Source organism: Triticum urartu, chromosome 6A, assembly GCF_056163025.1.
Source record: "Triticum urartu cultivar PI428250 chromosome 6A, HENAU_Tu73, whole genome shotgun sequence".
Classification (NCBI taxonomy): Eukaryota; Viridiplantae; Streptophyta; class Magnoliopsida; order Poales; family Poaceae; genus Triticum; species Triticum urartu.
Genome location: NC_141878.1, coordinates 585849018 through 585854029, shown reverse-complemented (window position 1 = coordinate 585854029; position 5012 = coordinate 585849018). Strand labels below are relative to the sequence as shown.

The following is a 5012-nucleotide window of genomic DNA, read 5'->3' as shown; positions in this document are numbered from 1 at the left end:
CCTCCCTCCCCCGGACGGTGGCGTCAAGGTCCTCCACCTCGGTGACCTCCGGCGTCGAAATCACTTGGACGATCATCTATGCGACGTGACAACCAGGCTTCACGGCGAAGTCCGTCTGCGAGTGGTTGAAGAGCACAGCGCCACCGGGCCGTGCTAGTTAGCGTCGATCACCTCTGCACCCACGTCGCGAAAGTGAAAACTTGTTAGTACGCAAATTGCATCAGTTCAACCAAATAGTACTAGCAAACATGCACGAATAGGGAAAAGAAATTTTGGCGTTCACCTAGTTAGGTATCAACTATTTAAATAAAAAAATCAGCAACTTCTTTCTTAAATAAAAAAGGTGCTTGGTAACTGCACTTGAAAAGCTTGATAGCATATGAGATTAAGATATATAAATTTGTGTGGTCACGTCCTTGCATGTTGGAAACAATCATTGGTTAAGATTACACTCTTTTGTAGAGGAAAGAACTTTGGGTCAATCAACAGCCTTTCACTTGATCTCCGCTAGCTACTTTGGATTCAATAAGAAAAGGAACATTTATTTGAACGGAAAAGAACAAGCAGGCAAGCATGCTATCAATCTTTTGGCTAGAATTTCACAAAATGCACCTGCCAAGTGTACTTTAACAATCGACGTGTCCCATCTCCTCATGATGAAGGACTTTAGCTGAGCCGACAACATGGAGCACGATGTAGTCTTTTCCGAGCATGAACCCTTGGCTGTCATCAATGAACCTGCAACATCCATCATGCCCATTGTAAAATATGTTAGTTTCAGATAAGAAAAGAACTGAACTCTGAACATATGATGTTATCTAAATCCTTACTTTATGGAGTCAAGATTCCAGGAGATGTCATCGGCAGCAAAAAAAGGAAATATATTTCACTGATTTTGGTGTTGCAACAACGTATATACTTTATCACATTATAAGTCCTCACACCATCAACTATGACAAGATCTTTATTAAAAGGCGAAAGGCCACATATTACCAACCAACCATTAAGGTTCATCCGTAAAGGTCCCTTCGAAGACATCCGATAAAATTGGAACGATACAGAGAAGATTAGTATGGCCCCTACGCAAGGATGACACACACAAATCGAGAAAAAAGGTTCATCCTTAAAGGAACATGAAATTACACATATATGTGAGTTTAAGATGATCCCTCCGGTAGTCATGACCATCGTGATCAGAGGATGTTGGAACCTGTGCCATCTGCTGCCGGTTATGGCCACCGGTGACATAGAGATCGAGAAGGATGTGTGTGTCAAGGCGGTGGCTAGCCACAACCCTGACCAGTTGGACGTCCGATACAAGAACAAACTGCCCAGTGTTTCCGTCCTCAGATAGTAAGTATGCATGCACGTTGATGATTCCATCTCTGTTTTTTTTCTACACTACCACTGATGGCATTTGGATTTAGTTAATCAACCCTTTTCGTTGCGTTATCATTTCACACTTGCTGTCTAGGTGAATTCTGCACCGATGTGTTTCTTCCACCGTGACATGGAGTTGGATGGATAGTTGTGCTCCTATGGTTGCTGCTACTGCTGCATGCGCTTGGCTTTTTCGTGTGCTCCCGTGGATAGCCAGACACCGCCGGGTTCATGGATGGCTGTTCAATGCAAACATGGAAGGGAAAGCTTCAGCCTTCAGGTGCGTCGGCCCTCACACGGTAGATCCCCTGTCACTGCTTTTGTGGTGTGTTGTTGTGTTAGGCTTTAGTGAGCTTTTGGTGGCTCTGGAATAAGAAGCTGACTGGCATGTGCTTGTGTCTACATGCCCAGACTATGCGGATGTGTGTGCCAAGTGTGGCTTTGCTGCTGAGTTGGCTTGCATCCACCTGGCCGCGCACAGTGCATGCTTCTGTGGATTGTTTGATACACCAGTAGTAAATTGAGCAGCAGCCTATACTGTATCTATGTGGCTGCAGTGTGAGTGTGAGTCTGGTTCTCTCCTCTTACAAGTGTTTGCCATGTATTTGAAGTGAACCGAGAAGCATCTGTGTGTGTGATACAGGCTGTGTGTTTCTTAAATATGTGCTTAAAATGGACAGCTACCTGTGATTGTGAAGTTGGTCGCGACATTTCTTATCTGGTTGCAAAGCATACTTTCCCATTTTGGTGTTCATTCTCTCGGAGTCTTGAAATGTAGTGTTTAGCAAGTGCTATTTCACAGCTTTTTGGACAAGCAAGTTTAGTCAGAGCTCATTTACAATTACAGACATGCTGCCGTCGCTCAAGTTTGCAGCAAGACTGCCCCTCTAGTTTTTTGCTCTTGCTGCATGCATGTGTGTTAGTACTTCAGAGTTGTAATCATGTTTGCCTCGGTGCAAGAGAAGCAGAGGAAGAAAAGGCCAAACTCTCGTCTCCTGTATTTTCTTGTGTGAAGCAGCCGAGAGAAAGAGATTAGAGTTTGTTTTGTGTGCAGGCTTGGACGTGTTGTTTGGCGATTCACACGAGGGAGGCATGCAAATGTGCAGCTACGTCCGTCCGTCGTTTTTTCCGCAAGTATGCAAATATATATAAACAAGAGCCTAGAAGAGAAAGCACACATGGCGAACACACGATATATTACAAACGCGAGCTATCAGGGGCCCGCTCAACCGCCATGGCGAACACCACCAAGGTCGTGTCCGTCTTTGGCATTCTTGTTTTCCTGCAGATATCATGGGTTGCCGGGCAGATCTACACATTCTCAGCGGTGATGTCGGTGAACGGCTTCGACAAAGGGGAGGAGGGCGGGCCGGCGAGCTGCGACCGCCAGTACCACAGCCACGACCAGTTCCTAGTGTCACTGGGTTCGATGTGGTACGGGTCAGGCAACCGGTGCGGCAAGACGATCCACATCAGGAGCGCCGATAGGCACTGTGTGGTGGCCATGGTCGTGGACGAGTGCGGCCGTGAGAGCGGCTGCAGTGAGAACGAGATCAGCACCTCGGCAGCTGTGTGGAGGGCCTTCGGGCTCGACACCAATGTTGGCGAGGTGTTCGTTAGTTGGTTGGATACTAACTGAAACTATTGTGTTTGTTTGAAGATGACCAGATGAGATTGTTCACAGTAAATGGAGTGGTCTGCTTTAAACTTCCACGTCTTTAGCTGGGTTGCATGGATGAAATCCTTAATGTGTGAACGGCGTTCCTGCCTTCATGGAAGTATGTACTTTTTTTCCTGTTCTTCCAAAAAGAGGGTAAACCCCTGTGCTCTGCAATAGGTGGTGCATACATCCTACAAAGTATCAACTGAAACGATTGTTCGTAACGGGCTGCATGTCAACTTGAAATGGTTGTCTACATTGAAGAATAAGATTGTTCACGGTAAATTGGGTCGTCCACTTTGAACTGTATGCATGAAATCCTTAATTTTTCAAAGTTGTTACTACACGCACCTGTTTGGATCTTGCCCACCTTCATCTTTGTAGTGAAATACTATTAACTAATTAACATGTACTTGGGAGTTTGTTTATTGCGCGCGTAAACTCCTGGAGTAAAAAATCAAGATTTAGTCCATCTTTTTCTCAACAGAGTGAGTGCATCCGGGAGTAAAAATGAATATATCATCTCACTCTGTAGAATGCACCTTATTGAGAGAAAGAGGAAGCACCAGTTCCCTAAGAGCAGCTCTAGCAAAAAATGGATGAAGCCCCAAAAAATGCAGCCCAAACCGTCCAAGCCATCGTCTAAAGATCGACATTGTCCAGAAAATACTCCACATCATCTATAATTGGACATCATCGAGGCGTCATCCAAACTCCAACAACTCGCTTCGAGGGCTCCCTCACACTACCTTCAAGAGCTGTTTGAGACCGACGAAGTTGCCACACCATCCCCGCAAGATGTCATGCGCCACTCCACCACCGTCGATGCCCGATCTGGCCACCACACGTGGCCTAGGCTTTGGATCCAGCCACCTGGGTGATGGCTCAAAGCGGAAAAAATCCCGGAATTTTTTATGGAATCAAACATGACCAAGTATTGCACTCTTATAAAAAGATTAAATAGGAAATGACTTTTACTGTATCCGGGGTCAAAGATTTTCCAAAAATGCTAGATAGAAGTACTATTCATGCTATATTGTCGTCATAAATTCATTTTTTTTGCCCTGAAGTCAACGAGAATTATTCCTTGGCCGAAATTTTTATATGAGTACAATACCTAGTCATATTTGGTTCAAAAATACATCCACGATTTTTTGACTTTTTTTGAATTATTAAATTATTTTTGGATATAGGGGGGGTGAAGCACCCGAGTGCTCCTAATCCGCTTCCATATCCCCCCTCTCTATTGAATGCGCTGTACTAAAAAAAGAGGGGAGCATTAATTTCCTGAGGCAAGAACAACTTGTTGCCATAGCTAGAGTAGGTTCTTTTACAATGCACTTGATATATCGTGCACGCCCTCATTTTCCGTTGTTGCTTCGAAATTTGTGCTACATTTTTTTTGGTTTTGCTGGCAAAGATTCTCTTGTTTCAGAGTATTAGATAATTTTCTCTATGTTTTTTTGTGTCAAAAAATGTATCATAATGTTTTGTTATTACATATCAACAAATAAGAGTGCACTTGTTTAAGTGTGGATTTTCTGTTACACAACAAGACATTATGTTGCATCTGGACAAGGGAAAAAAAATCTGCCAAGTTATTATATAATATCCTCAAACAAGAAATTTTTTGTCTTAACAAAAAAAAAGTATTACAAATCTCAATGCATCGAAAGACGGCGGATGCGTATAGTATATTACATGCATGATAGAATACCATTCGTTCTTCGTTGCCGTAGCTCTGTGCATTCCAAAAACCGTGGTCTCAGCAATGCAAGAGTCTGCGAAAGCAGGACATGAGAGAGTCCTTAATTCGTCTAAAGGCTTTGACGAGCGGCACGAGGGCGCGCATGCACATGTGTAACTACGTCCATCACTTTGTCAGCATGCTGCAGCAAGAGCCTATATATAGAAAGCACACAACTACCAGGGCAAGCCAATTGCAAGCTATCTTATAGACTCAATTATACAA

The 5012-nt window shown here is 43.9% G+C and overlaps 1 non-coding gene and 1 pseudogene across 1 annotated transcript; both read left to right on the top strand.

Moving 5' to 3' along the window:
- The first annotated feature begins 1022 nt into the window (after window positions 1-1022).
- On the top strand, window positions 1023-1125 carry LOC125517691 (U6 spliceosomal RNA). Its single transcript, XR_007287739.1, has one exon. It is a non-coding gene; the product is annotated as a U6 spliceosomal RNA (small nuclear RNA).
- A 1489-nt stretch (window positions 1126-2614) lies between these two features.
- Window positions 2615-3019, top strand: LOC147966688 (putative ripening-related protein 7 pseudogene; annotated as a pseudogene).
- Window positions 3020-5012: the final 1993 nt, after the last annotated feature.